At 37.4% G+C, this 21,409-nt stretch overlaps 1 pseudogene; it reads right to left on the reverse strand.

The window, feature by feature from the left end:
* Positions 1 to 13,335: 13,335 nt before the first annotated feature.
* Positions 13,336 to 20,825, reverse strand: LOC106144653 (guanylate-binding protein 5-like; annotated as a pseudogene).
* Positions 20,826 to 21,409: the final 584 nt, after the last annotated feature.

Genomic DNA, 21,409 nt, shown 5'->3' on the forward strand with positions numbered 1-21,409 from the left:
CTTGTATTTCCTCTAAGGACTCAAAAAATGTTGCCTGCCAAGAGAGCGAAATACAAGGAATAAAAATCAAGAAGGAATAAGTCGAATTATCACTGTTTGTAGACAATATAATCCTATACTTAAAAGATCCAAACACACCATCAAAAGACTGCTAGAGCTAATAAACATTTGGCAAAGTAGCAGGTTACAAAATCTGTACATACAAAAATCAATATATTTCCTATATACAACAATAAATATGCTGACAAAGAAATCAGGAAAACAATTCCATTTATAATAACCTAAAAAAAGGAGAAAAAGAAAACAAAAACCTACTTTGGAATAAATCTAACCAAGGAGGTGAAAGACCTCTGCAATGAAAACTATAGTACATTGAAGAAAGAAATTGAAGAATACCTCAGAAGATGAAAAGAACTCCCATGTTCATGAATCAGTGACTTTTAAAATATTAATTATAATAATATAATTTTATATTAATTATAATAATATAATGTTTATATTAATTATAATAATCATAATTAATTAATTATATTAATATTGTGAAAATGGCTATACTATCCAAAGTAATATATACATTCAATATAATCCCCATCAAAATACTAAAGACATTCTACAGAGAACTAGGGAAAAAAAGTCCTAAAATTAATTAAAAAGAATAAAAGAGCCAGAATAGCAGAATAGTCAAAACATTTGTAAGCAAATGAAAAAAAAAAGCAATTCTGGAGGCATCATAATACCTGACTTTACATTATATGACAGAGCTATAGTAAAAAAAAAACTGCATTTTACAAGCATAAAAGCAGCTACATAGAACAATGGTACAGATTAGAAGAGACAGAAACAAACACATACTAATACAGTCATCTGGGCCTTGACACACCAAAAACACACCTTGGAAAAAAGACAGTCTTGTTAACAAACAGTGCTTGGAGAACTGATTACCCATAGTAAGATTGAAACTATACCCTTACCTCTCACCTTTCATAAAAATTGACTAAGAATGCATCAAAGACCTAAGAATAAGACTATAACCTATGTAACTCCTAGAAGAAACATAGGGTCAACACTTCAGTATATTGACACAAACAATGACATTCTCAATAGGGCCCCTAAAGCTCAGGAAATAAGGTGAAGTGTTAATTAATGGGATGACATAAAATGTAAAAAAAAAAAAAAAAAAAAAAAAAAAAGCTTTTGCCCATAAAAGGAGACAAGAATGTGAAGAAAAAGACCTAAAAAAAAAAAAATGGGGAAAAAATCTCTGCTAGCTAAACTTCCAACAGAAGATTAATATCCAAAATATATAAATTAAGAAACAAGCAAATAAATGGACAACTAAACCAAATAGACACTTCTAAAAAGAAGAAATACAAATGGCCAACAAATACACAAAAACATGGTCAACATGGTTTTCAGTTAGGGAAATGCAAATCAAGCTACACTGAGATTTCATCTCATACCACTCAGAATGGCAGTCATCAAGAACACAAATGCTAATAAATACTGGAGAGGGTGTGGAGAGGAAAGAACACTTTTACACTGTTGGTGGGACAGTAAATAAGTACAACCTCTGCGGAAATCAGTATCAAGTTTCCTCAAAAGACTAGACATGGAATCACTATATGAGCCAACTATACCACTTCTCCGTATTCACTCTGAAGAATTAAAGTCAACATGCTATAGTGATACACCTATAACCATGTTTATAGCAGCAAAATTCACAATAGCCAAACTATGGAACGAGCCTGGGTAACCATCAACAAATGAACAAATAAAGAGAATGTGGTATATGTGTACACTGTAGCTATATTCAGCCACAATTTTGCAGGAAAATGAATAGAACATAAGACCATTATGTTAAGCAAAATAAGTCAAACTCAGGAGGTCAAGAGGAGTGTTGGGGAGTTAATTTGACCAAATTATATTATTATATCATGTGCATGTACAATTATGTGAAAACAAATCCCATCATTATTGACAACTGTAATGCACCAATAAAAAACAATGTGGAGAGGGAGGAAGAACACATTGTCTGAGATTTTTGAGAAGAGATTGAGGAAAGCAAAGCACTGATGACAGAGCCCTGAGAATATTAACATTTTGGGGTAAAAGGAGAAAGAATAAAAAATAGTAAGAGATGAGCAATGTTTAGAACTATTATTAGGCATTACAAAAGAATTTCTTCTCATTAAGTCAAATAATATTTTTTGAATCCTTGCCATGTTCTGGATACTGCTCAAGAGATCCATTATCAAAGAATGCACTAAATGAATGTTAATTCCTGTCTCAAGGATCTCTATTCTAGTGGAGAAACAGATAATAAACAAAACAAAATCAACTGTGATCTGATAATGACAGGTTCTCAGAAAAACCTAAGCAGGGCATAAGGTAAGGCCTCCATGAAAATGAGAGAAAATGCAGGTTCTCATGGACTGTGTTGAGGGCAGGTATAGGAATAAGTCAGGAGACCACTGAGGACAGAAGGAGGGAGCACACTTCCCCTCCCTGCTGCCTCTGTAGAGAAGAGAACCTCTAAGCTGGGGGTGGGGGCACAGAACCTTTTGTGACAAATTCCCGTGTGACCACTCCCAGTGGCCGTGCATGGTTTTCCTTCACTCTCCAGTGCAATCCCTGAGTGGAGTGTGCATTGGGGAATTCACTGATGTTTTTAGTTGACAAGTTCATGGGGAGCCAGTTCCACAGCTCACTCACCTGGCAAGGGCTCAGCACTCAGAGGACGGGTTCTCAGTTGCCTGTGCACCTGACTCCTCCAAAAATCTACCGTTTTTCCTAGAAGCTGAAAACAAACAGGATATTACAGCTACCCCCCCCCCCAAAAAAAAAAACAAGTGAAGATGAATAGAACTGAAATCGAAACTTCACTCAGTTCTTCCTGGATGAACCATTGAGGTTTCACAGTTTCTGAAGAAGCAGGAAACAGTTTGTGAGATGAGGTTCGGGGTTGTGGGGAAGTTCACATGGCCTAGAATCTGAAGTTTCTCTGTCATTTCTCACAGGTCAGCACACATTTCCCCTGCCCAAGAAGCTACGGTTAAATCAGGTGTTGATACAATACCACATTGTGATGGGTTGACTGACGGCATCCCTGAGCATACCATGACACTCGTGGGCAATCTGAGTTCCCTAGGAAACGGGTTCACTGACTTGCACAGAGCCTGTTGGCAAAGCCCCTCATCCTTCTGCAGACAGTAAGAAGTCCTTGGAGGGTGGAACCTGATGCCCATTGAGGGTACGGACAATGTGCACTGTCTCCAGGTCATCCCCAGAAGCTCCCCTTTACACACTTGCACCACCTGTCAGGGATTGCTCATTTTAAGTGGAAGAACTTTTAAATTTGTGACTCGATAACAGATTTAATTGTTAGAAAATGCTCACTCCAAGCCCTCCCCAGTACCACTGAAAAGGGAAATAAATTGTTTTGGAATCACAGATCTTTCTTTTCATTTTTTGAGGCCAAAGATTTCACAAAATTGAAATTGACACTTTGGTACAGAGATGAACAGAGAGGGTTTGTTCATAGCTTCTATGTGATAGGAGAAAACAGGATACACACAAGACCTCAGCATCTATGTGTCTGTCCCTGGTGCTTTCCAAGGACTAACACCAGAGCAGACTCGGGGATTTTTATCCAGTGCTGCTGGATCCCTAAGCCTCTGGGATCTGGACAGCTGCCTACAACAGGAATCCCCCGCTCCTGCCTCCCTCCCTCTACTTCCTTTCAGAGGTCTGTGGTGAAGCAGTGACCTCCCAGATGGAGCAGCAGAGGGCAGCACTTCCACAGCTGGCACCAGGGTGTGTCCCTGCAACAGCACGTGGCTCCCATGGCTGCCAGCTGGACCCCACACTCTCCTCTTTTTTCCTGTTTTCAGTAGGCTTTGAGGGAAAGAGAAACTGCACTGGTGGCCTGACATGATCCTGCTCTGATTAGGGAGTGAAGGTGACTCCTCCAGGCCAGTCTATTTTTCCCCCTTTTCTAATTTTTTTTTTAGTGTTCCCTTTCCCTGTCAGCTGCCCATTCTGCTCCTGTAGCCTAAGCTGTCATCATCACAATGGTGAGAATTTGTAGACAAAGCAATAATTTCTAGGGCAGCCAGCTGTTGAAGGAGACCCTGAAAATCTTAAGGAATGAGACTTCTTTTCTTCTAAAGGTAATGAGCTGCTCTCAGTTAGTCCTTGTGCCCCTCACCAAGTAATTAGTGTAATATACACAATGTTGAATGCCATTAGAATGAGAATGTTGTTATTGGGTGCTCTGTTTAAATATTATATATTCTCAATGATCCCATTATCATCTACCTCAATCTTATTTGATAGGTAGCCTGATGGCAAATCAAGTATAGTTAGCCCTTTGACCCCTGACCTTAGTCTTCTACTACTTTAGAGACCATCCAAAATAAGACCAGTGAAACAAGGGTGAGTACCTGGGTCTTCCAGATGTCATTTTGCAACTGACATAAGCAAGGTTCCACAAAGATTAGTCACTTAGTAGAATCCTCCATGAGCCCATATTTTTATCGGCTTTTTTTCTGCTGTAAGTAAAATTGACCAGAACAACTTTAGAGAAGGAAGAATTTTTTGAGGGCTCATAGTTTCAGAGGTCTTAGTCCTTAGAAGGAGACTCCATTTCTTGGGACTCCAGGTGAGGCTGAACATCATGGTGGGAGAGTATGGCAGAGGGAAGTAGCTCACATCATGGAGATCAGGAAGCAGAGAGAGTGTCCATTCACCAGATACAGATGTATACCCCAAAGGCATGCCCCCAATTCCCACCTCCTCCAGCCACACCTTATCACTTCAGTTACCACTCAGTTAATCCCCATCAGGGGATTAAATCACTAATTGGTTTAAGGCTCTTACAACCCCAAAATTTCTCCTCTAAACCTTCTTGTACTGTCTTACCTGTGAGCTGTTTGGGGACACCTTGCATCCAAACCATAACAAGCCACAAAAGGTAAAGATTAGTTATTGGCTGCATTCACATATCATCAAGCCATTACTGATCAGGCCAAATTCTATGTGTAATAGTTTTGAATATTGAGTTTTCTCTTTGATCTCATAGAATGATTATATTTTCACACTGGAATAATTGAATTGACTATCTATCTTACTTTGCCAATGAAATGTGAGTGCAAAGGATAGAGTTTTTAAGACATTCCATATTCTTATCAGCCTTATTATATACCACTTGCACCCCAGAAAGGAATAAAAATCTCACTTTGAGATTTTTTTTTTAAGTTGAGTACAAATGGAAAGGACACAGAGCTTAGAATTGACCCTAATCCAGAACCTAGAGCTTACCTTCTGTAGCCAATTTTAGTTACATGAGCAGGAAATAGGTAGGAGTTCTTATAATCCATTCACTTATATTGTGTGTTACCATGCAATGTTATTGTACTAAAAAACTGGCTAAGAAAGTTTCTTGCCTCTCTTCCAAAATGTTGCAGCTTCCCCCAACAATTCAGTCTTGCCAGGTGACTAAATTCTCATTTCTGATTTTCTTTGCCTTGGCAATTTCTGGAATGTTGTAGAAAACGTTCATAGAGGGCAAACCAAGGAGGATGAGGCAATTTGTTGAGTACCAATGAATATGGTGTGTCTCTTGGCAATGGAGAAGGCTTAACTAGATGGCAATCAAAAGAATGACTGGAAAACTTCTGAATGAATGACATTGGGGAGTGTGTCAGCAAATGAAAACTGGTTGTTTTATATATAATAATGTTTTTGTCTGCTATGTACCTTGATTTGAAGATTACACATTATATACATGTATCTATCTAGTGGCCTTACTGTGCACCATAAATATGTAGAATTAAAATAATAATTAATAAAATAAATTATAGACATCAAAATAAAATAAATTCTATGTATCAAAAGTTAATTTTTAATTAATCATCATTTGGAGCATATTTGAACATAGAAATCATGTAATTTCTATTATTTTCCTTACTTTATTTTTTTTTCATTTTGGAGATACAGAGGTGAATAATATCCACCTTCCACATATTTCAGTGTGCATTACAAGTAGATTTAGTTCCTTTTGTAAAAAATAGAAAAATTCCAAGAAATTACTGTATGAAGATAGTTTTTTATTTGTTTGCATCTTTTTGTTTTTAACTTTTATGTATATGTCCAAAGATAAGGGCCAGACTGGTATTGGGTCTCTGCTTGATAAAAATCAGTGGAGGCATAAGGCTCTTCTTGAAATGTGACTCATGCTAGATATATGGTCACCGACTCAGTGAACCTGAGTAGGACATCAAAATCAAAAGTCATAGCAATCCTTGTTTTTCAAGATTCTGTAGAACAGACAGGCCAGCACCAGTGGGTTGCAGAAGGTGCATGAGGTGACAGAATATGGAAAGGACACATTTGCCAGTACTCAGGCTTCAGCAATTCCATGAAGATTTTCTTCCCTAGATCCTCCCAAGACAGACATATGAACATTTCTTTATTACCTTATATCATTGGCTTAAGGGTCCTTGGCATAGAAGATAACTAGAGACTGTAATATTTCAAGTGCTTATTCCCTAGAAGTCATTGTTTGGGTAGCATAATAGTTGGAAAAAAATGTTTTCATGATTTTCAATTCTTTTTACTTTTCTTTTTGTTCAGTAATAATTTGATAAGTAATGATTTTTTTTTAAAAAAATAAAACAACTAGAGAAAATAAGTGGGCCAAGACAATAAACAATTCATCACTTTAAAATTTTACATGTGTGCTGATTGGGAGAATTTTCTACAGAACAGCTCCACACATTTAGTGTTTTTTTTCCCTCCTTCAGTGCATACATACTGATGTCTGTCCCCATATGGTAGGTCATTCTTATAACCTGATAGGATCTCTTGCCTCCCTGGGGAAGAGGTTGTAGACAAGGAAGATTGGGTAATTAGACAAAGTATCTCTTGGAGGTTACATGTGATCTGAGGGCAGACAGAGCTGGTTGAGTAGATGGGAAAGTGGAAATCATCCTAAGGAGAGTTTACAGAATATCAAGTTCTAATTGCAAATGTAGGTTTAAACATTGATTTCATTAAACGTTAATTTCTCTGATGGTTGTGTCTTTCTGACACCAATAAGAGAGTAACCTTTACTTATGTCACATCAATTGTGGTGACAGACACACAATTGTAAGTATAGCCCTGAGTCTGGGACATTCCTCATTCCATGAGTAACAGATTCAGTGATAATAACTGGAAAGAACATCTTCTCTGTTAGTTCCAAGATCCTACTCATGGAATCTAAAAAGAGATATTTTAGTCTCCCCCTGTGGTCTGTGACATATGATTTTGGGTAGTGAAATACTTCAGTAGATTGTTGTTAACCTGTACTCCAAAAGTGCTCCTCATATATGTTTTTGAAGTTTGTCAGAGATGATCAATTACAGATTAAGAAGTTTTTAAATGTTGACTTTAGTAATAGTCAATAAGACTATTTGATAAAAGCTATTCATTTACATTTTTCCTACTTACAATCATTCTTCCAAAGCTTTCAGAACACATTAGTGCTGAGAGAGAGAGAGAGAGAGAGAGAGAGAGAGAGAGAGAGAGAGAGAGAGAGAGAATATGAATATGATGTGGACAGTCATTTTTGAATCATTGATTTAAAGCCCAACCCCAAAATAAGATTCTTACACAGGCTGTCTTTAATAGGGGCTCATATTTGAATCCTTCTACTCTGTGTATCAATGGTTAATCCTGATTTGAGAAAAACTGATAAGGACTCACCAATTTTGCCTCATCTCACCTTCTTTAACTTTTTTAGGCTATCTGCTTCCTGTTGTTTTTGTAAATGATAACAATTAAGAAATCCCCAGACTTCCATGAAATAATTCTAGGGTCCATTTTAGGACACATTTCCCCTTGTAAGTGAGATTGAAAGTGAAAGCAGGGCTGGGCTGCTTTGAAACAGGAATAATAACAGGAAATCAGTTGCTTTTCTTTCAGACCAATAAAATCTTTCTTTCAAGCAAACCAAATATATTTCCAGGGAAAACTGAATCTTTTTGTGAAGTTTATATGTAAAGAAACTGAATTTTTCTACCTGTCAATATTGTTTCTAGATAAAGTGAATTTATTGTCTGAAGATAAATTTGGAAATATTGTTTAAGAATGATTTACTTTTAGATCCATTTAGTGTGATTTCATCTGTAAAAAGTACTCACAAATCTATCAAGATAAAACTTTGAAAGAATATATACTCTACTTTTTGGAATTGTCAGCTAATTGAAGGGATTAGTGGCTATTTTTTAATTGTATTGAGTTTTTTGTATTATAAATTTATTTTCAATGAAGTGATTTTTTAAATAATACAAATACACATAAGATAGAAATAAAGAGTTTTCCACTTAACTAGGAAAAGATGCATTTGACGACACAATTTCTGGATAACTTCTACAATATTTTGCATATGGCTATTCAAGAGGTTACTAACTTGTTAGACCATTTGTTATTTATTTAATATGAAATAACTATGTACAACACTGACATGTAAGGGTTCGATTTAGCAAAGATCAGTAATTTACATAACCATTTACATAATGGTGTTTAGGTAGAAAAGTTTGCCTGGAATGAGGAATTGTACTGGGCCTCAGACTGGGAGAGAAACCAGGGTTATGGCAGCCACTAGAGCCAGAAAAGGGGATTTATCCTGCTCAAAAATTAGAGATGACAATAGCAATTGGGAACTTGTGCACAATGTTATTTATTCCTGTAATTTACTTCAGCTGATTCCACAATAAACAACATGTTGTGTGTTTGGATGTTGATCCCAGTTTATAACCAGGGGTGACTAAGGAGCTCTGTGAATCACCTGGACAGGTAGTGATTTCAGAGATTTATCTGTGAATCAATAAGCAAGCATTTGTTAAGGGGTTGGTATTAATTATAAAGTCTGTGGGGTTTAGAGTGTGGGATGACCCAGAGAAGGAAAAGGACCTGATAACCTTCTATGAATAAGGCATGAGGAATGGTAGGATTCTGTCCCAATCTCATTTCAAGGCCAGAGTCTGCTGTACAACTTAGCCATTGCTGTTCCCACTGTTTCACAGAGCAGGACCTTCCAAAGCTGCAGATTGGTTCTTTGGAAGATCTTTTTGTAAAGCTTTTTTTTTACTGCAGTGTAATTACACATAATATTGGGGTTTGTTGTGGTGTATTCATGTGTGTGCATAACACTTTGTTTCATTTTGTTCCCAGTATTTTCCTTTTCCCTTCACACCCCTCTCCCCTGGATCCTTATCCTATACCCCACTGGTCTCTTTTCTCTTTATTTTTTTTAATGGTGCATTATATCATGAATAAAAATGGATTCATTATTATATGATCATACATGCACATAGCATAGCTTAGCTATTTAATTCCCCAGTTCCTCCTTGTTATAATTTGGATATGAACTGTTCCCCTAAAAGTTCCTGTGGAAAATTTAGAGCTGAAATCATTGGATTATGAGAGCTGTAACTTGATTAGTCGGTCCATCCTGTTTGAATAGACTGGGTGCCAACTGTAGGCAGGTAGGGCATGGAAGGAAGATGTAGCTTACTGGGGGGCATGTTTTGTAAAGGTTCATGTTCCCTGTGGCTCTTCTCCCCATTCTTCACTTTCTGGCTGCCATAAGGAGAGCAACTTTCCCGTGCCACACTCTTCTGTCTTGATGTTCTGCCTCACGTTGGGACCACAGCAATGGAGTGGGTCATGTTTGGATTGAGATTTCTGAAACCATGAGCCCCCAATTTTTCCTTCCTCTAAATTTATTTTGTTGGGCATCTCCCTGCCCTCCTGACTTCCCCTATACCACCTTCTTCAACTCTACTGTTCTCCCTTTATAACCAAGAGATTCTCTTTATTCTCTCTTTCTTTCCTATGTAAGAGAAAACATTCAACTCTTGAGTTTCTGAGTATGGCTTATTTCACTTACCATGAATTCTCCAGTTCCAAACATTCATCAGCAAATGGTAAAATTCCATCCTTTATGTTTGTGAGTAAAACTCCACTTGTTTATTTACCACAATTTCTATCCATTCATCTGATGACCAATACCTAAATATGTTCCATAACTTGGCTATTGTGAATTACACTGCTATAAGCATGCTAATTTCAATTCTTTAGGATAAATATCAAGGAGTACAATGGCTGGATCTTATGGTGATTCTCTTCCTAGTCTTTTGAGGCAATGCAATTCTGATTTCCATGATTGTACTCATTTATGAGCACATCAAAATATATAAATTTTTCTTTTCCTTCACACCTGGCCAGCTTTTATTATTACTTATATTGTTGATAGTTGAAATTCTTTCTTTCTTTCTTTCTTTCTTTCTTTCTTTCTTTCTTTCTTTCTTTCTTTCTTTCTTTCTTTTCTTTTCTTTCTTTCTTTTTCTTTTTTTATTGTTGGTTGTTCAAAACATTACAGAGTTCTTGATATATCATATTTCACACTTTGATTCAAGTGGGTTATGAACTCCCATTTTTACCCCATATACAGATTGCAGAATCACATCAGTTACACTTCCATTGATTTACATATTGCCATACTCATGTCTGTTGTATTCTGCTGCCTTTCCTATCGTCTACTATCCCCCTCCCCTCCCCTCTTCTCTCTCTACCCCCTCTACTGTAATTCATTTCTCCCCTTGTATTATTTTTCCCTTTCCCCTCACTTCCTCTTGTATGTAATTTTGTATAACCCTGAGGGTCTCCTTTCATGGAATTTCCCTTCTCCCTTTCCCTCCCACCTCTCATCCCTGTTTAATGTTAGTCTTCTTCTCATGCCCTTCTTCCCTACTCTGTTCTTAGTTACTCTCCTTATATCAAAGAAGACATTTGGCATTTGTTTTTTAGGGATTGGCTAGCTTCACTTAGCATAATCTGCTCTAATGCCATCCATTTCCCTCCAAATTGTATGATTTTGTCATTTTTTTAATGCAGAATAATACTCCATTGTGTATAAATGCCACATTTTTTTAATCCATTGTCTATTGAAGGGCATCTAGGTTGCTTCCACAGTCTTGCTATTGTGAATTGTGCTGCTATGAACATCAATGTAGCAGTGTCCCTGTAGCATGCTCTTTTTAGGTCTTTAGGGAATAGACCCAGAAGGGGAATAGCTGGGTCAAATGGTGGTTCCATTCCCAGCTTTCCAAGAAATCTCCATACTGCTTTCCAAATTGGCTGCACCAATTTGCAGTCCCACCAACAATGTACAAGTGTACCCTTTTCCCCACATCCTCGCCAGCACTTGTTATTGTTTGACTTCATAATGGCTGTCAATCTTACTGGAGTGAGATGGTATCTTAGGGTGGTTTTGATTTGCATTTCTCTGACTGCTAGAGGTGGTGAGCATTTTTTTATGTACTTGTTGATTGATTGTATGTCCTCCTCTGAGAAGTGTCTATTCAGGTCCTTGGCCCATTTGTTGATTGGGTTATTTGTTATCTTATTGTCTACTTTTTTTTTTGAGTTCTTTGTATACTCTGGATATTAGGGCTCTATCTGAAGTGTGAGGAGTAAAGATTTGTTCCCAGGATGTAGGCTTCCTATTTACCTCTCTTATTGTTTCTTTTGCTGAGAAAAAACTTTTTAGTTTGAGTAAGTCCCATTTCTAACTAAGGTGAGGTGAAGACTCAGTGTAATTTTTTTCTTAGTGTAGTTTTGATTTGCATTGCTAAGGATGTATTGATTACTAAGGATGTATTGATTACTAAGGATGATGACATTTTCATATAATTATTGCATTTCTTCTATTGAGAAATATCTGCCCAGTTCATTGAATCATTTATTGATTGGATAATTTGCTTTTTGATGTATAGTTTTTGAGTTATTTATATGTTCTGGGTATTAATCTTCTGTCAGAAGAGTAACTGGCAAAATTTTTCTCCCATTTTGTGGACTCTCTCTTCACAATCTTGTTTCCTTTGTTGCGTAGGACCTTTCTAATTTGATACGATAGTACTTATAGATTCTTGTTTTTATTTTTTGAGCTTTAGAGGTCTTATTAAGGAAGATGTGTTAGGGTGTAGACCTATGTTTTCTTCTATCAGTTTCACAGTTTGTAGTCTAATTCTGAGTTTTTTTCTATCCACTTTGAATTGGCTTTCGTGTAGGGTGATAGATATGGCTCTAATTTCATTTTATATGTGGATATCTAGTTTTCCCAGCACCATTGCTGAAAACGCTGTCTTTTCTTCAACATGTTTTTGGTCTGTTTGTCAAGGATGAGTTGACTCTATCTGTGGGTTTGTCTCTATGTCTTAAATACTATTCCACTGGTCTTCACGTCTGTATTTATGCCAGTACCATGAATTTTTTATTACTATATTTTTTTTAGTATAATTTGAAGTTGGGTGTTGTGGTGCCTCCGGGATTGTTCTTATTGCTCAGAATCGCTTTGCATACTTTGGGTTATTTGTTCTTCCATATGAACTTATAGAACTGTTTTTCTAGTTCTTTGAAGAATGTAATTGATATTTTGATTTGGATTGCATTGAATCTGTGGATTGCCTTCAGCGATGCTATTATTTTATCAATGTTAATTTTGCCTATTGAGAGCACAAATTCTTATCACCTGGCCATCTTTAATGCACTTACACATGACAAAATTTATTTAAGGAGTTTTTTTTCATTATAACCAATAACCTGGTATCAAATTTGTGTCTTGGAGGATTTATTATCTAACCACCAGAGGCTTGTTTTAATCACCTGACTTATTTGTCTTGTCTTTGGGATTGTTTAAATATTGATAGTCACACATTTTATAGTTTCTTATATCTTTGTGTTTTCAGTGAAAAGAAATAAGAAATTCTGATGTTTTCAGTATGTCAAAGTATGATACTCGAATCACTCACTACTACCATGGAGATGCTGGATCTGATCATGAAACCTCGTGACTTCACCTGCAGGGAACACTCTGATAGTGCCACCCAGTTCCTAAGAAGTAATAAATAAAAACAATAAAACTTAGCAAAAAAAGCAAGGTCACTTCATTCTGATTCCCTGGTAAAAAACCATTGACCTGTCCTTACTTCCTTTAAACTACAGAAACAAGAGACAGTTCCCGAATTTCTCTTCTACTCATGTAGGTCCAGCCTACTTCTACAGTTGTTCACATTTCTCTTTCTCTGCTTCCAGAAACATCCAGTCTCTGAAATGTTGCTGACTTTAGAATTCCATCCCAAGGCTCCCTTCCCACATACACTATACACATTTTCCTTGAGTAATCTTGGTCACATCTTGATCTCTCTTTCCCCAAATTTTTAAAAAAATATTGATTGTGTTTGTAAGAGAAGAAACTGACACAAAAGCACAATGTCCAGCTGACATCGGTCATGGAGGTATCTGAGTTTAGAAGAGGCACATTTTTTAGGTCAACATCTTTTGAGGAAGAAGACCAAGAAAAAACTGAGGAGGTCAAACACTAAAGTTTACCCTTAATGCCCTTCAGGAAAAAGCTGCAATCCCCAAAATACCCTGGGGCAGTTACTGAAAAATGGGTACCCACAGGTTGCATGGTAAGCCAGGGAGAAGGTTGGAATATTGTATGACTAAAGAAGGCTAGCATAGACATTCCCCACCAGGTTCTCAGGAGCAGTGACACTGGGATCCCACTCACTGGAAAGGCAGCGTTGATGACTCACATGGCTGTAGGATACTGGCATTTAGTTATCTCCTCGGGGCATCACTTACCTTATTTAAAACTGGGGCCACAATAATCTGCTTCATAGTAAATAGATAAGATGAGAAAATGGATGCAGAGGGCTTTGATTAGTGCTAGGATAAAAGAACTCCTGCTTATTGAGTGATGATAAACTGAAGGACTTGGTGAAACAAACACTGTGAGTTCAAGACCATCCAAACCAGAGATGACCAAAGCAAGGACAAGAGCAAAGACAGTGCAAGATGAAATTGATGTAACAGGTATGATCAGGGAAAAGGATTTTCCAGAGGAATTAACAAATTAACAGAAAAGGCTAATCACTGTGGGACAGAAATGCCTCAACTTACTTTAATAATTTATATTCTTACTCTATGCCAAACACCATTCTAAATGCACATATTCATGTATTTAAGTAAATATGTACTATCACCATTTCCATTCTGTACAAGAGGAAAACAGGCACAGAGGAAATAGAGAATGTGCTTAAACCATGCATTTGGTAAAGGTGGAGCTTGATGCACACACCCATCAGTCTGGTTCCACAGACCCCACCCTGAGCCACCATGGCAGTCTGCATCTGCCCCATGGCCACTGTTTCATGCTCTCATCCTTATAGAGAGGGGACACAAACACAATCCTGAGATGCAACAATTGATCAATACCTGGAGCAGACGTTCCTGCTCCCTCTGGATTTGTGCTCTTTCTATTTCCATTTGTCTTATTTGCTGCTGATGGAGTCTCTCCCTCTCCTCCATCATTTGCTGGTTCTGCGTACGAATCGCCTCCAAACTTTCTGCTTCAGCCTTGGCAGCCTCTGCTTTCACACTTGCCTCTAAAGAGAAAGAAGAAAAGGTAAAACCCTCGAGGACTGCTCTGCCCCACCCTTGGGCTTCCCACTCTTATTTATTATTGCTCCAACCCACAGAGAAAATTCCCTGGCACTGTTTTTCCTTCAAGATAACCATATTGCACCTGATCCTGCCATACTCAGATACCACCTGTGGGGATAAGAAGCCTCTTTGCCTGTCTTGCTCTAGTTGAATGATCTCAGCTGGGCCAGGACACATGAATTTCAAATTGTTGGACATTTTTTTTTTGTCTCTCTTACTTTGTTTCTGTTCTCTTCTCACCTTTCATCTCCTTTTCCTTGGCTGTGAGAGCTTTGTCTGTCAGTAGAACAGTATTAGTCACAGACTCTTTGGAGTTTAAATAGTTTCGCAGAGCTTTCTTAGCCTAGGAACCTCAAAAACATGCAGTTAGAACTTGGCAGTTGTGATTGGCAAGGAGATAAAATCATGTTTTTTGTTGCATCAATCATCTTTTCCTCTTAGAAGGTGCTCTTCCTGCACCTGATGGAGATGTCCACCAAGCCTCTCCACAGGTGGGGTCCCAAACCTGGCTGGGCCAATCAGAGCACCCAAGGCCACTAGAGGAAAAAAAATGTGTGCACAGGAGGAAAAATACTGCAACTTGAGTGTTTTAAAGGATGATATGGGTGCTGGGAAAGAAATGCATGCTCTGTACCCAGAAGATTAGGGCCTTAAGGATGATTCAGCTTAGACCCAGTGATATCTCCTTGTTGTCATGTGGGGCGAACCTATTTAAAAATAAAGCCAATAGTCAGGAAAATGGAGCACAATGATGAAGAAGGTTCTGGAACATCAAAAGGAAGCAGGAGAACTGCTGACACTGTTTCAACTCTGGAATGTGTCCACACTTAAAATTAAACACCAGGCACAAAATTCCCATGCATTCTTATTCAGTTTCAGAGTGAGTCTGAGGTAGAGACATCAATCTCATCTTTGTTCCTCTAGGTATTTCCTTTCTTCTGTCCTCAATGGCTTTTTAGAGAGGCCCCAGCAATTCCCATAATTAATAGACAGAACCAGGGATACCTGTATTCCTTTCCTGGGCTGTTGATGGTACTTTGCCTTCAGCTCCTCTGTCTTCTGAAGGTAGAGATTATGGCCTCCTGGCTTAGAATAAACCTCCTGCTTCACTGCTTCTTCCTCAGGACCAAAAATATCCTGAACAATGATCTAAAGAGGCTTCCTTGTTCTGCTTACAAATGTCTTTCTGCTTTGTATCTAGAAGGATCTTCAAAGGGACAAGAACATACAGAGATGTTAGCCAAACCTCAGTACTTCTGAAATATATATTTTAAAGACTCTCTTTTTCCTAGAACTTCAAGGAATATAAGCAAGATTATACCCTTCCCAGCAAACCTGAAAAAGTTGCAAAGACAAGTGGCTATAAAAAATATTTACTTTTTGCTATGAAATATCGCCAAACTCCTCTCTTGTCATTTCTGCTTCTATGTGATCTGATGACAGCAGACTCCTAGATTCAAGCCCTCATTTTAAATGCAGCCTACTGATTTTCAACACTTCTTGTTTCAGTCTTTTCTTACCTTCAAGCAGAAAATAGATGTGAATAATTAGTTGGAATGATGTCAGTTTATTCTGATAATCATGATTGTAATTTAGTAGATCCAAAGGACAGTTTTCTCTGATTGATTAATGAAAAATAAAATAATATTCTGCAAATGTTTTAAAGGAATGAAATCAGTCAAATTGATCCCATGGATATTAAATGTGAGCTGTGTGCCTACGTGAAATATTCAGACTCTAAAGGGCCCAAAGTATCTACAATTTTTTTTTTGTTTTCAGAATGAAAGTATATCATGCACATTAATAACTATCATTATTTTCCAATCTAGAAGGAAATGCTTTTCTTAAACAAATCCTATTGTATCATTCATAGCAATATTCTTCCTTTTATTAACCCTAATGCCATTGAATGAGAAAAATAAATAATTACCTGTAATTCCTTCTGAAAACTTTGGTCCTCATCCTTGAAAGAGTTCTTTTGAAGATTCTATGACCTCTTTCTCACTGGCCCTGGGCAGGTCCAGCAGCTCCTGGAGGGTCTCTGTGGGCAGCTGCACCTTCTGGCCCATCAGCTGGTCATAGTGGGCAACGGCTTTTTTATTGCAGCTGCATTCTCTCTCTGGGCCAGGGCCAGGACTGTGTTCTCCAGGCAGGGCAGATCCCCACTGTTGATAGTGTTGACATAGGTCAGCACCAGGCTCTCTAGACCTGCACAGAGGAAGAGATGCTAGTATTATTTGCAGAGAGTCTATGATCTATATCAATTAATTCTGAGAGCATTCATTGAACAATGTATTACCCCAAAATTTTCAGCATTCTGAATAGGATCCAAGTGTCCCAGACAAATTTCTTTGGGAAGTGGTGAGATTAAGAAGGCAGGTATTTCCTTCTTTGGAAAACAAAGCAGGAGTCAAAGAATAAAAACAGGAAAAATGTCTAGATGTATGTGATTATTTAATCCTATGTGAAGAAATAAACTGGTGATCATACAAATGTCATACATATTCATAATATATATGTATTATATATAATACATTGAACCCAGGGTGCTTAAGCATTGAGGCACATCCAAGCACTTTTTATGTTTTATTTTGAGACAGGATCTCATCTAGCTGCTTAGTACCACACTAAATTGCTGAGGCTGACTATATACACACACACACACACACACACACACACAAAACACACACACACATATAATTAAGCTGGTATGGGGCCTACCATTTTATATATATATATATATATATATATATATATATATATATATATATATATATATATTTTTTAATTTGTGCCTTCAAAGATTATGACATACTGTAAGAATCTAATATATTTGTGAAACAAATGCTGCCAACGCGTATGGCCTAATCTAGGTCAACAGTGGAAGGCTGATGGATACAACATCTTTAACTTCATCTTATCTTCATGTTCCTACTTCATGCAACTTCAAAGGCATTACTAAAACAAATACTAGAAATATGTTTCACATTCACTATAAGTTTACAAACATGGTACATATGATTTGCACAGTGGTAATTGCTTATGCATCTCTCCATGATGACACATTAAGGATCCTCTTACTTGTCTCTTAGGCATTATATTGAGTAGAAAGCAAATCCTTGAAAAGATACGAGGTCCATTGACCTTGATGCCTCCTAGAATGGTCTTGATCTTGGACTTGGTAAAGATGTGGGAAGAGAATTCTGCCACTTGTTGCACAAATTCAAGACTCAGCTCACATCCTGCAGTGTCTCTAGCTGGGAGACCTTCTTCTGGTGAGTGGGTGGGTCAAAGACAAAGCACTTCTTTGTTGGAAAGAACTTCTGAATACACAACTGGGGCAAATTGAAAGTTTGCGTTCTTTGCTATCTGGAGAAGGAAAAACAGGATTTATTTTCTTTAGAATTTATACTCACTTTAATACATTGTCCTGGAGAACATGTCCTTTTCCTTGGTGTTCCCCAGTTAATGTCTTCATAAACCCTTGGCAACCAGATTAAGTGTGTCTAATCAGAAAAAGGAAAGAACTTTTTCCTAAAAATAAGGGAGTAACAAAATTTGACATTGAACCCATGAGTTCATTGAAAATTAATAATATTCATTGTTTATTCTGTAAAACAGGTAAATAAATATAGAAAACTATACATTTAGCCTTCTACCCAAAAGAGATTATATTTTGGGTTACTTCTCTTACTCTTCCCAAAAACCGAAGTCCAATTATCTTGCTTTGTCTTCACTGAATTCTCCAGGTATTCATCTGCTGTCATGAGTTGTCCATCTATTTCCAGGCTTAAGTAGAAGTCTCTTAGAATCCACACCAAGTCTGGAAAGAAACTTACATTGTCATCAGCATCTCCCACTCCAATGTCAGGTGATGTCCTTGCCCTGAGTAGATCTGTCAGTTCTGTCACATTGCTGAGTTGATTAAGGAAATCAGCAGAAGTAGCACAGCATCTAAGCCCATATTTGATTCCATGTTCCCCAAACCTGAATTTTCAATTTGGCGGACAAAAAACAATCAAATTTTGTCATCAGAAAATATGAGGGCTCTTTACTGTAGTATACTGTACCGTAATGTGTCTACTCATTTTTATTTTGGTATATTTACAAAATCTCAGAGATCTGCAGCTGATGAGTGGTGTTCTCTGTGGCTTTGGTGCCATCTTGAACCACAAAAGGATACTGCAGTAGGTCAATAGTCCCCTGGTCATTGTATACAAAGGTGCTGCTCAGAAGGATTGCCAGAGCAAAGATCTGGGTATCATTCTGATCAACATCCTAGAAGTCAGAATAAATTGAAGTCATATCAAATGACATTTCCAAATGCACAATCATTAAAAATAGAATCCTGATATACAGTGTTAAGCAGGGAAAACACAAGTGATTGTCAGACATGTGAACTTGCATAACTTTCTCATTTATAATTTCATACTTTCTCATTTATAATTTTATACATTTCTAATTCCCAAGTCCCTCTTATAACTACCATTAGATAACTGCAAATGGTGTAGTCAAAGTTAATGGGGGAACCAGAGTAGTTAAAATTAAGGTTTTCCAGATATCAAAATAAAACTGACCTATGTGCACAACACAAATATCTATTTCGTTGAATAATTATTATCCACAGGGGTTCACAGTAGATCTTATCTAAATCTAATGCTCATAATTAATATCTCCATTTTGTAGATGAGGAAACCGAAGCTGAAATTTTGGCTTACCATTTTACATCTTGGTAAATCACAAGTACAAATCGAAATCAAAACATAAAAAACAAACAGCAGACATTGAAGAGAATGTTTGGTTATGTGCAAAAAACAGCTCATAAGAGCCAACTGTGTACATCTCTTCCCAAGTCTGAGTTTAGTGACTTCATTTGAGTAACTTGTTATTAGTTATGGTAGGAATATTTAGGGAATGGTCAAGTGGTACAAATCCAGTGCACTCTTTTGTCTGAACTGGTGGCTGAATTCTTATTAGAATATAACTAGAAAAGACCCAGGATCCATTTGTCTACTTTTCCAATGATGAGTTGGATAAGACAAAAGAGATTATAAAAGATTTAGGGAAACTCATTCTTCTGTTAGTGTCAGAGAGCTAACGTGCCAGAGTCCTGGTTTGAAGAGAAGTTCATTTCACCCTGTGCCCACTACTAACCATATTCAGTGAAGAACCAGGCCTGTAATGTGATTTTATTAGCACCATTTTTATGCATCTGGGAATTACTAAGCAAAATATCAGTGTATTTTTCCTAGTAATGATTGTAGATTATAAATATATTTTCTCATTTCAGGCTTCCAAACACTATTAAAAATAAAAATAATAAATGGGAGGCAGTATAGTCAAGTGGAAGTACAAATTTATACAAACAAAAACAAAATGAAAAATAACTTGTGCAAAGTGTGTTCAGTGATAAGGAGTTTAATCATAAAAGAATCCTCTGTCCTTACCTTCTCTACATCACCCAGGCCTTCAATCCAGCAGAACTAGGGTGTGGCCTGGCTTCTCAGGATGAGGCACACACCACATCCAGATTCCCTTGGTGTGAGACTGCACCGTGGAGCCCACAGAGAAGCCTGCAGAGGGGAGTGCAGGGGGTCGTCACAGAGAAGGGGATCTAGAAATTGGGTATTTCTTGATAATTGAGTTAGGGTTTAAGGAAAGCAAGATAAGGAAACAGCAGAAAATACGAGTGTTGATCTCCATTACAATAGAGAAATGGGGAAATAAAGTCAAATTCCATAAGTGGGAAATGTTTTTTATAATAATACACAAGTAAAATTTTTAAAGTTTATAATTACATATATGGAAATTATTTCATTGATATCTTATTCCTTATGAGGAGAATATATTGTGTTTCTCACAGAGAGACATTGTCTAAGGTCAACCTTTTTAAAAAACAGGTTATATGTCAGGGACAGAAACCTGCCTTTTATCTCTCCAATTAAAAGGCCCTGCTATGGCCCAAACATTGGTTCTCTCTGTCCCTCTGTGACTCTAACTTTCTCCCCTCCATCCCCATGCTGGACACCCTTAGTGCAGTGGACAGAGGGCTCAGCAGAGCTCTGTTGGTGGCACTCACCCTTTTTCTTTCCAACCAGCTGGTTCATCAGGGAGGATTTGCCTGTGTTGCAGATGCCCACGATGGCCTCCACCACCATGGGCTGCATGATGGCCGACAGGATCTGCAGGGCTTCCTGGCTGACCACTAGCTGCCCCTTCATGTTCTTGATGAGGCACACAGGACCTGGCATGTAGGTCTCTGAGGTCATGTCTGGGATGCAAGGGAAGAGGTGGGATGGGCAGCAGTTTCTAGTCTTTAAGCAGAGAAAGCCATTTTGCTTACTGAACCTGAAAACATAACTGTTCCTCAGCTTGGCCTAAGTTTCTGAAGACATTAAAAAACAAAATTTAAAAAGAAGTAACAAAGAGCACCACAGTAAAGTAGGTCCTACGCCTGCTATCAGATCCATTGCTTGTTTGTAAATATTTGATGGATATAGAAAATTTATTTCCTGAATCTTACCTACTGATTCTTTGCATCTAATTCATCCCACTGGATTTTGGTTTACTTATGTTCCTTCTTATCTTCCTAGCTTGATTATTTAATTCCATTAATTGCTAAATATAAATTTTTGTTTTTCTCTTATTTAGGTCCATGTCCAAACTGCATAGCATTAAATATGTCTAGGCCATTGTGTAGCATTATCCAACAAATAGCAGATGTTTTTACTTCTTAGAGCTATACTTTTTGAAGTGTTTTTTACTTAATAAATTCCTTGATTGAAATAAAACTTCAAACCATGATCATTTTCTGACTGGCGAAATGAGTGGAAGACAAATATTAATGTTTAAT

The sequence above is a fragment of the Ictidomys tridecemlineatus genome, chromosome 11, assembly GCF_052094955.1.
Source record: "Ictidomys tridecemlineatus isolate mIctTri1 chromosome 11, mIctTri1.hap1, whole genome shotgun sequence".
Lineage (NCBI taxonomy): Eukaryota > Metazoa > Chordata > Mammalia > Rodentia > Sciuridae > Ictidomys > Ictidomys tridecemlineatus.